Below are 11,794 nucleotides of genomic sequence, written 5' to 3'. Positions count from 1 at the left end.
GAATTTGTAATATTTTAAATTTATTTTTTAGTACTATTTAAAAAGGAAAAAATTAAAATATTACTATATAAGAAGAGTAGTAATTATATAGTAATTTTTCAAATAATATATGTTATTCCCTTCGTCTTAATTATAGAATTCGCGTAAAATTTTGAGAGTTAATCGAATTTGTAATATTTTAAATTTATTTTTTAGTACTATTTAAAAAGGAAAAAATTAAAATATTACTATATAAGAAGAGTAGTAATTATATAGTAATTTTTCAAATAATATATGTTATTCCCTTCGTCTTAATTATAGAATTCGCGTAAAATTTTGAGAGTTAATCGAATTTGTAATATTTTAAATTTATTTTTTAGTACTATTTAAAAAGGAAAAAATTAAAATATTACTATATAAGAAGAGTAGTAATTATATAGTAATTTTTCAAATAATATATGTTATTCCCTTCGTCTTAATTATAGAATTCGCGTAAAATTTTGAGAGTTAATCGAATTTGTAATATTTTAAATTTATTTTTTAGTACTATTTAAAAAGGAAAAAATTAAAATATTACTATATAAGAAGAGTAGTAATTATATAGTAATTTTTCAAATAATATATGTTATTCCATTCGTCTTAATTATACAATTCGCGTAAAATTTTGAGAGTTAATCGAATTTGTAATATTTTAAATTTATTTTTTAGTACTATTTAAAAAGGAAAAAATTAAAATATTACTATATAAGAAGAGTAGTAATTATATAGTAATTTTTCAAATAATATATGTTATTCCATTCGTCTTAATTATACAATTCGCGTAAAATTTTGAGAGTTAATCGAATTTGTAATATTTTAAATTTATTTTTTAGTACTATTTAAAAAGGAAAAAATTAAAATATTACTATATAAGAAGAGTAGTAATTATATAGTAATTTTTCAAATAATATATGTTATTCCCTTCGTCTTAATTATACAATTCGCGTAAAATTTTGAGAGTTAATCGAATTTGTGATATTTTAAATTTATTTTTTAGTACTATTTAAAAAGGAAAAAATTAAAATATAATGAAAGAGGAGTGTATAAAAGTAGGTGGGCCATCTTGGTGCCACGTGTCGAAAGAAGAGTGAATTTTATTCACTCTTCTTATATAGTAAAATATATTAAAATATAATGAAAGAGGAGTGTATAAAAGTAGGTGGGCCATCTTGGTGCCACGTGTCGAAAGAAGAGTGAATTTTATTCACTCTTCTTATATAGTAATAACTACTACTTTTTACTTTTCCGTCTATTCTGTTCTATCTATATTTATTGACGTAAAAATTACTAAGAAGTTAGTTGATTATTTTAATTTTCACTTTATGTCACTATGAGGATGTCACGACTCAATTTAGGGACCATGACCGGTGCTTAGGAGCTAGTCCAATCAAGCCTCATCGATATCGAAAATCGAATAGAGTTTCTCCTGTTTTTAGGTCTATCTACTCTTTCCCTATCTCAGAATTCAACAACACAGCTAACCAACATCGCCAAAACAATACACATTTTTTGACAATAATCTATTTGTGATGTACTAATTCTAAATCCATCATCAAATATGAAAATAAGTCTAATACTAGTCACACAACTATAATAATGAAATAATACTAATGACTCTAATAAAGGAAATTACTAATGGAGCGACACTAAGAGTTTCAAAAAAGAGAGACAATAGCAATTCAATAAACTTCTTGTCATGTGGAGCAATGTGGGACCCACCAGAAATAGACAATTCAAACACTCTAATTAATGAAATCCTCGCCAACGTCATATGTGTTCTCTAAAAAATATTTAGTAGGGGTGAGACACAAGCTTAGTGAGTAAATCACAACTGTTTTTAATGGGGACAAGTCAGAAACATGTTAATCACAACCATAAAATATCATGAAATAAATGCCTTTATTTTGAACAATAATCAACCTTGTTTGTTTCATGTAAGCGAAAATCAATTTAACAATTTAGTAATAAACTTAGTATCACACCCCGAGCCTACACTCTAGACGAGACCGACACTCGAGAATCATTTCTGGTCCCCAAGCGAACCATTGGCCTGACTAACTACTTAGTAGGGAGATTTACTCAAGCAATGATAGGCTCAAAACAAAATTGAATCAGTTAAACTCAAATACTCATCTCATAAAATCTGGAAAATACTCAATAACAATATTATAGTTTATAAAACAACTCAAAGAGAGTAAATACTGATAGATACCTCGACTTTGTTTATCTATGAAGCATCTACTATTAAAGAAGGATGTCGGGACAAGATCCATGACATTCCTTCGGAATGCAAGGAGGCTCACCAAAAGCTATCTAGAGTGTAGAGTGATCTCAACAAAGCGTCTGTTGATGATCATTAACACTTGTATTTGCATCATAAAAAGATGTAGGGGTCAAATGACATCAGTACTGAATGTACGAGTATGTATTATAGCCGAAGTGAAACAACCGAAAGAAAGGACTACAATAGATAAATATATACTCAAGCTGAATGTGAAGAAATAAAGGAGTTAAATCATTTAAAATCTTTACAAAATACTTACTCATCTCTAAACTCAACATAATAAGTGATATATTAAAATACATTTTTACTCTATTGAGAGATTCTCTAACCGACAACCATCAATATGAGCTATGTGATGATACAACGTCTCGTCCAAGCTGTCAAAGTTTTCCTATACCATGTCGGGGTATAGAACCTCTCAACTAAGTGGATCCACTAAGCAATAAGGATTCATATAAAAAGTATGATCCTTTACCCATTTTGGCAGACATGATTTATGAGGATTTTGAGTTGTCTGAACTCATTCTCATATCGATGCTCAATACTAGTATACTACTCCCAAAATATATACTCATGCTCAAATGTATAAAATATAATCTTTCTCTGTTTTGAGGTAATTACTCAAAATATCCTCTTATAAGAGGTAACTGTTCTGAAATATCTCTGAACTCATAACTCATTTAGAAATCAAAGTTTCTCTTTTCTCAATGTAATAAAAATATACATTTGAGACTTCTTAGTTCTCTTATACTCTTTCTCAAATCATTTTTCAAATTCTTTCTCAAAATTCCTCTTTACTTTCTCATAACTCAGTTTAAAACAATTATGTTTGTTTAAAAGATTCTCAATAAGAACTCAAGGATAAGGTTCATGTTGAAAATAGATATGAACAATCAACTCAATAAATCTCAATACACAACATACAACGGTCCAATAATTAGGAATAGAAATTGAATAATCATGAACTCAAGAACTCAGAACTCAACATCAACTCATCTCAAGAATACTCAAATCTACGGATAGAATCCTAGATTACTCTTTTACTTATTTGAAAGTAGATGTAGGGTGTGAGGATGAACTAGTTCAATACTATGATGGCCTTACATACTTGGGAAAACAAGGTGCTTGGCGAAATTAATGGAAACTTGAAGAACGCTAAAAAACTAGTTGTTTCTCCTCTTGAAACCTTACTATAATGATTTGAAGTGTTAAAGAACGTAAAAATGATGTTTAACAAGACCCTTAACTAGGTGTAAAAGGGTCGGAATTTAGGCTTAGGAGGGATTAAAAATGTTTGAAATACCCTTAATTAATAGAAAATGCAAAACCCCAAGCGCGTCTAACAGAGGTCCTGACGGCCCGTCGTGAGTGAGACAGTCTGTCACAGTCAGGCCGTTATCAAGATCTGAAACATATGTCCAACTCATGTTGGCACGAAGCTATGATGACTTCCCATCACCAAGTTGACTGCCCATCACCTGTCATCATCAAAAACACCTGAAACTTCTACATGTGCGATAGGCCAGCTGACTGCCTGTCAAGAGGTTGACTACTGTCAGGGCTGCCGTCAGTTTTTTTTTAATCTGACAGTCTCTGGTAAAACGGACATAACTTTTTACCTCTAACTCTAAATGAGACAAACTTGGTGGCGTTGGAAAGAGGACTCAAAGTCATTTAATTTGGTAGGTCATGGTACACCTAATTCATTATGTGCTGGGAGAAATGATTGTTTTAAGTTGACCTAAGTAGAATCTTATGTCCAAACTTAATTGGTAAGGAAGCTTTCAACTCAACTTTGTGCTAGGGGATTCATGTGACCTTAATTCATATCCAAATCCATTCCAACACTAAAGAGTTTACCTTTACAAATATGAGAAATTTAAGAATCACCATATAAGACTTCACATGAAAATAAAATATGGTTCGAGCCTTAGCTTAGAAATTTTCGGGGTGTTACAATGTCTCCCCCTTTGAATCATTCATCCTCGAATGATGGATAAACTGATCATGAGCAGGGTAGGGAAATGTTTAACAACGCAATTTAATGCAAAATACACATAAAATTCATCAACTTAAAACACTGAAGGATGGACTGAATTGAATGAGTACTTTAGGAAGAGTTAATACATTGGACTAGAACTAAATCAGCGAAAAAAAGATGAAGGTATCTAGTCTTCATATCCTCCTCAGCTTCCCAAGTTGCCTCCTCAACAAACTAATTTCTCCATAAGACCACCTGGACTAGTTTAACCTCTTTGATTTTCAACTTGCGAACCCGACGATCAAGAATCTTAACGGGAATCTCCTCATAAGATAGGTTGTCCTTGATACCAATATTCTCGGTAGGCACAATAAGTGAAGGATCACCCAAGCACTTCTTTAGCATAGATATGTGAAATAGTGGATGGACTGCTGATAACTCTGACGGTAGCTCCAACTCATAAGCTACATTACCAACTCTCTTGAATATCTTGTAAGGACCAATGTATCAGGGGTTTAGCCTCCCTTTCTTACCAAATCTCATAACACCCTTCATGGGTGAAACTTTCAGATACTCCCAGTCATCAACTTCAAACTCCATATCTTTTCTTCTAACATTTGTATAGGATTTTTGACGACTCTGTGCTATTTTCAACCTCTCTTGAATTATCTTCACCTTCTCCATGGATTGATGAACTAAGTTTCGCCCTATCAACTCAGCTTCACCAACCTCAAACCAACCAATGGGAAATCTACACCTTCGCCCATAAAGAGCCTCATATGGAGTGATCTGAATGTTGTAGTGATAACAGTTATTATATGCAAACTCAATAAGAGGCAAGATGTCATCCCAATTCCCTTTGAATTCCAACACATATGCTCTCAAAATATCCTCTAAGGTCTGGATAGTGCGCTCTGCGTGACCATATGCCTGAGGATGAAAAATAGTACTAAGGTTTACCTTCGAACCCATACCTTTCTGAAATGACTTCCAAAACTGAGCGGTAAACTAAGCACCTTTATCCGACTGATGGAAAAGGGAACTCCATGAAGTAGAACTATCTCACGAATGTAGAAACCAACATACTTCTTTACTAAATTGGTAGTCTTTACCGGCAAAAAATTGGTTGATTTAGTCACGCTAGTTGCGAGATTGCAGCAAGCCAGTAATGAAGTCCATATCAATCATCTCCCACTTCCATTCTAGAAAAGCTATGTTCTGAGCCACACCACATGGCCTTTGGTGTTCTACCTTGACTTGTTGGCAATTTGGCACTTAACATCAAAATCTGCAATACACCTCTTCATACTATTCTACCAATAGACCTCTCTCAAGTCATGGTACATCTTTGTGAAACACGGATATGAAATTATGAGCTTCTACTGTGATCCTCTCTCAGAGCTCATCCACATTTGGAACACACAATCTACCTTGATATCTAAACACACCATCTCCCCCTTGTTCAAAAGCCATCACTTTCTTCTTATGCACATTTGCCTTCAACTCAAGCAAAATGGGGTCCTTGTCTTGCTTCTCCTTCATCTCTGCCACTAATGACGACTTAGCTCCATTCATCACAACTATTCCACCCTCGCTGGAGTCTAATATCGAACACCCAAATGTGCAAGTCGGTGCACTTCCTTAGCTAACTCTTTCTTTCCTTCCTCAACATGAGTAGTACTCCCCATGACAAACCTTCTCAAGGCATCAGCAACAACATTAACTTTACTTGGATGGTCGAGGATATTCATATCATAATCCTTGAGCATCTCTAATCACCTTCTTTGTCGAAGATTTAGCTCCCTCTGAGTGAAAGCATACTGAAGGCTCTTGTGGTCTGTGAATACATCCACATCGACGCCATAAAGATAGTGATGCCATATTTTGAGAGCAAAGACTACTGCTGCTAACTCGAGATCATGGGTTGGGTAGTTCATCTTATGAATCTTAATCTGCCTGGAGGCATAGGTTATAACATTATCGTTCTACATCAGTACACAACCAAGGCCAACTCTGGATGCATCACAATAAACAACAAAACCCTTTTTACCCTCTGGTAGGGTCAACACTAGAGCAATAAATATCGATTTTTTAATTTCTGAAAGCTTTGCTCACAAGCTTCAGACCATTGAAACTTAGCTTTTTTCTGAGTCAACGGGGATGAAATAGATGAAAACCCCTCGACGAACCTTCTGTATGAACCAGGTAACCCCAAAAAACTCCTTATATCAGTTGGGGATGTGGGTCTAGGCCAATTCTACATTGCCTCAATCTTCTAAGTGTCAACTTGAATTCTTTTGCCAGATATGATGTGGCCTAAGAATTCCATGGATTCAAGACAGAACTCACATTTAGAAAACTTGGCATATAACTCTCAATTTTTGAGAGTTTGGAGGACTATTCTGAGATGATTGTCATGATCATCCTCATTCATCGAGTAGATCAGGATGTTGTCGATGAATATAATTACAAACATATCCACATATTGCTTAAATACTCTGTTAATGATATCCATGAATGTTGCAGGAGCGTTAGTAAAACCAAAGGACATACCAATGAATTCATAATGACCATAACGGGTCCTGAGTGCTATCTCTGGGATGTCACTTTCTCTCACTTTCAATGGATGATAACTATATCTAAGGTGTATCATAGAGAATCAAGTGACACCCTGAAGTTGATCGAAAAGGTCATCAATTCTCGAAAGGGGATACTTATTCTTTATGGTGACCTTGTTCAACTGGCGGTAATCAATACACATCCTAAGGGAACCGTCTTTCTTTCTCAAAATTAAGACTGGAGCGCCCCAATGTGAGACACTTGGTCAGATGAAACCCTTGTCAAGAAAATCTCTTAACTGCTCTTTTAACTCAGTTGGATCCATTTTGTATGGCGGAATTGATATGGGTTGGATATCATGAAGGATATCTTTTCCGAAGTCTATTTCTCTCTAATGAGGAACTCTGGGAAGATTGTCTGGAAAGACTTCTTGAAAATCACTTACAACTGGAACTGACTGAATAGGCGGTGTCTCAACACTAGAGTCATTAACTTGGACTAAGTGATAGATGCACCCCTTAGAGAGTAACTTTCCAGAAGTTTTCGCAACTCAATCATAGATGATGGAAAGAATAAATCGACCCTTAGGCACAACTGAACTACTCCTCCACTCTAAAGCTGGTACTCGAATTTTACAATCGACTGAGGCATAAAAAAGCATGAAGCCAGTCCATACCTAGAATAACATCAAAATCCACTATCTCTATCTTAACTAAATTAGCTTTTTAAAAAAAAAATATGACAGTCTCTAGCAAAACGACCATAACTTTTTACCACGAACTCGAAATGCGGCCAGGTCGGTAGTGTTGGAAAGAGGACTCAAAGTCGTTCTATTTGGTAGGTCATGGGACACCAATACATTATGTTCTGTGAGATATGATCATTTGAATTTTATCTAAGTAGAATCGTATGCCCAAACTTAATCGTTAAGGAAGCTTTCAACTCAACTTTGTGCTAGGGGGTTCTTGTGACCTTAATTCATATCCAAATCCATTCCAACATTAAATAATTGACCTTTATAGATATGATAAATTTATGAATCACCCGGTATGACTTTACATGAGAATAAAGAATGGTTTGAGCTTGAGCTTAGAAACTTTTTAGGTGTTACACTTAGTAAATAGTGTCACAATTAAATCATATATTTGAAAGGTTTTTAAGAATGAATTATGTAATTGATGTGGCTTTATTCTTTAAGAAATAGTCAATAACAATGGAGCCCTTATAAAATAGTTAGATACTCATATTAGAAGGGTCCCTACTCGAGGGAGATCAATCACATTATGTTAATTCTACCTTCCCACTAGCGAGGTTGTAACAGTAACCTGTAAATACAAGGTGCATCATGTAAAATGTTGTAAATTCTATGCCATGGATTGGAACCATTCGTCGTGAGCATGTTTAATTAGATTTTGTGATATCCTACTTGTATATGTGTGTTAAGGTTCATTCCTAAGTGTGTGAAGTGTATCAGATGTGGTTTGGAGTTATAAGAGATATATCATACCAAGTCAAGTTCTAAACATTTCTATTGGCTAAGTTTTCGCATGAGTCCATATGAGGGATGAATTTAAATGACATGGTGAATAAGACCTTGAAAGATCCTAAACAAGCCACTTGACATAAGCATGACATAAAAGAAATATAATGAAAGAGAATAGGCAACATAAGTCTCATATCATAAAAGTATCTGAACATAAATGGGAATACCAAACTGTGTCAAACATAGCCTTCAAACATCATAAGAGTGGTTGGGACGTAACCCATACACCACGTACATGTCTAAAAAAAAAAAATACAATAAAAGAAATAAGGCATCAATGGCCTTGTCCTCGAATCATGAGGATTCACCAATCCAAGGTACTAGTAGAGCAATCTAAGCTAGCCACGAGTGGGAGAAGGAACTCGAACCCTATATTATGAGACAATATAGGCATAAATATGCATTAGTATAGTGAATGTACTAAGTATGGGGAAATGCATAAAACATAGACATGATCATACGAGAAATTTTAAACATGATATACATGGCCAAGTAAAACATGATAAAAGTCTTTATAAAGAAATCATAAATCATATACAAGGTCAATGCATACTTAAACCACTTGAGAAACTTTCATAAAACCATTGATAAAAGAATAGTTTATTTGTGGGATATTTACTGTTAACCGACAATAAAACCATGTGAGCTATAACATTGAATTCGTGTCACGACCCAAGGTACCCCCTATGCGTAACATGGCATATAAGACCCCGAGAGGCCCCATACAAGCCACTTAGCATTATTAACATAAGAAATAGAACAAAAGAGATAAAGACCAACATTTCAAGTCCAATTTTTTTATAAAAGTAAAGTGGAAGTTTAAACACTTGTCTCATTAGACTATTAGTACATAAGAATGAAATTGTGCCTGGCCCATGCATAATGTCCAAAACTGAAAATAAGAAAAGAACTGAATACAATGAGAGTCCGCCCTCGAAGCATGAGGACTCACCCAAAGCTCGAAATCTCTCAAATCAACCTCTAGCTACGAAACTGAGAACACTGATTATCATACCGTACATTTGAGGAAATGTAAGCAAAAGTATGCGTTATTAAAAAATATGTACCATGTATGATAGCCATGCATATAAACATTTAAGACATGCTAAAAAGGGACATTTTCATGAGTAAACAGTGATCAAGCTAAAACATCAATCTCGTGAGTTAGAAAACATAAGTTATAAAACATGATCAATGCAAGTGAACATCATCTTAAAACATACTTATGATACTTCTTGAAGTAACCTTGGTTCATCATAACTTTGCTTGTTTGTGGGAAGTATCCTTAACCGGCATATAAGACCATGCGAGCTATCAACATGGAATTCGGTGTCTCCCACACTGAAAAGAGTTGTCCTACTTGCCAAGGTAAAGACCATGAACTTCTAGCTATTGTGGATCCACTAGCTAATGTCTATCTAGACAAACCTATGTTGGCACATACACTACTACAAAAAGTGGTTTTAGTGGCAATTAAAAATGACTTTAGTGGCAATAACAATTGCCGCTATATCCTTTACCAGCCATTGGTCTTTACCCGGTAATGTGGGGGTCGGTAAAGCCTTTAGCGGCCATTCTCAGAAAAGCTAGTAAATGGTATAATTTATTGCCGCTAAAAACTATTGGTTTTAATGACATTTGTTTGTGGCAATTATTTTGGCTGCAAAAGCCAATTCATAATCATTAATTGTGCTCTTTTAGCATCCATTTTAATAGCCTGGAAATTTAATTAAATTGTTGCTAAAAGTCAATAATTTTAACGGCAATTCTTTTGTAGAAATTAGAATGCCTACAATATCCCATGTGAAAACGTCTTAGCTTGCCCTTTTAGCGTCCATTTTAATGGCAAGTAAATTCAACAAAGTTGTCACTGATAGTTTGTATCTTAAAAAAAATTGTGGCAATTATAAAGCCTTCAAATTTCTTAATTTATCCCTTTAGCATCGATTTTTATAACCGATAAATTCAATTTAATTGGCTCTAAAAGACACTAGCTTCAATGCAACAATGTTTTAATAAAGGAGTCTCCTAATAGAAACAAAGTTTTTCAAATGCTAAAAAAATATATTACTATTAATTCACAAAATAAAATATATCTCATTAAATCTAAACAAATAAAGAACACTAATCCAAATTATCAATGTCACAGCTTAAGAAATAGACTTATTGTCTGAACTAATAAAACCAATCCAACCGCATGATGTCTTAAATCATCATCGCAGATTTTCATTGTATTGAATTCTTTCACATGCAAATTTTTGAATACTAGATTGTTTGACATGAAATGATAAATAAATATGTCAAAAGATGGAATGTAATGTATAGAAACATCACAAGTAATGTGAATAATCCAACAATTAAAAGCAAGAAAAATTCAGTAACAACAAATCTTAATTGTTCATGTAGTCTCACAACTATGTTATGTTAATCCCAAGCAAGGCTGATATTATAAAAGAATGATAGGGAAAACAACAAATAAGTCATTGAGACAATCAAAGTAAGAATAAAGAACAAAATAACAACTACTATATGTTTCTTTATTCTTTATCTTACCCTATTAAATTCTCTGTTTGAACTAAACTTCACATTTGTTTCGTTGTTTGAGTTAAAATTCGTATGACTATGGATATTGGTTTAGTAGCCGTTGTGATCTTTCAATTTTAGTTTACTATACTTTATTTGCTTCTATATGTTTTCGGAAAAAAATCCTTGAGGATGGATTGGTTCTGAAGTGAACTTGTAGTTGGAGAATTGGGATGATGTCTAGAGGCAAATGGGCACAAAGTGGGATTTTGAGAGGGTGTCGTGTACGCAAATCTTACCCCTATTTTGTAAAGGTAGAGAGGTTATTTTCAATAGACCCTCATTTCAAGTAAAGCATTTCAAAACAAGTATGAAAAGGTAATTCTGTTGTCGAGACTATTGTGTTTCACAACACTAGTGAATATTTGTCATGTCAACCCAATTTTCTGAATGGATTTTGTTAATTATAAGGCAAGACAACTCCTATATATGTAGAATACTAAAGTAACGCAAGGACATATTGAAAAACATGAATCAAGTGTAAATGGTAACTCATGTATGTACAGAGTGGTGCATATTAACACCTCATTATCCCCTTATGCACAGAGAATCCTGTCATCCTACTTGGTGGTTCAAATAGTAGTAAAATCCTAATATATGAAATGTTAAGCAATGAAACTAAGGTACAACACACATATTGATTGACCTGATGATAAATAGCAAAAGTATTATTTAATAAATTGGAATATTATTACGAAAGACAATATTTGTTTACTCAATCTAATATTGTGATCACATGGAAAAAGACATGTCAAACTTCTATAGCATTGCCATTTATATGGAATAATGAAATGTGCTTCCAATACATTTTTACCATTACCAAAGA

This window comes from Solanum tuberosum, unplaced genomic scaffold, assembly GCF_000226075.1.
Source record: "Solanum tuberosum cultivar DM 1-3 516 R44 unplaced genomic scaffold, SolTub_3.0 scf00053, whole genome shotgun sequence".
Classification (NCBI taxonomy): domain Eukaryota; kingdom Viridiplantae; phylum Streptophyta; class Magnoliopsida; order Solanales; family Solanaceae; genus Solanum; species Solanum tuberosum.
This window is presented reverse-complemented; position numbering follows the sequence as displayed.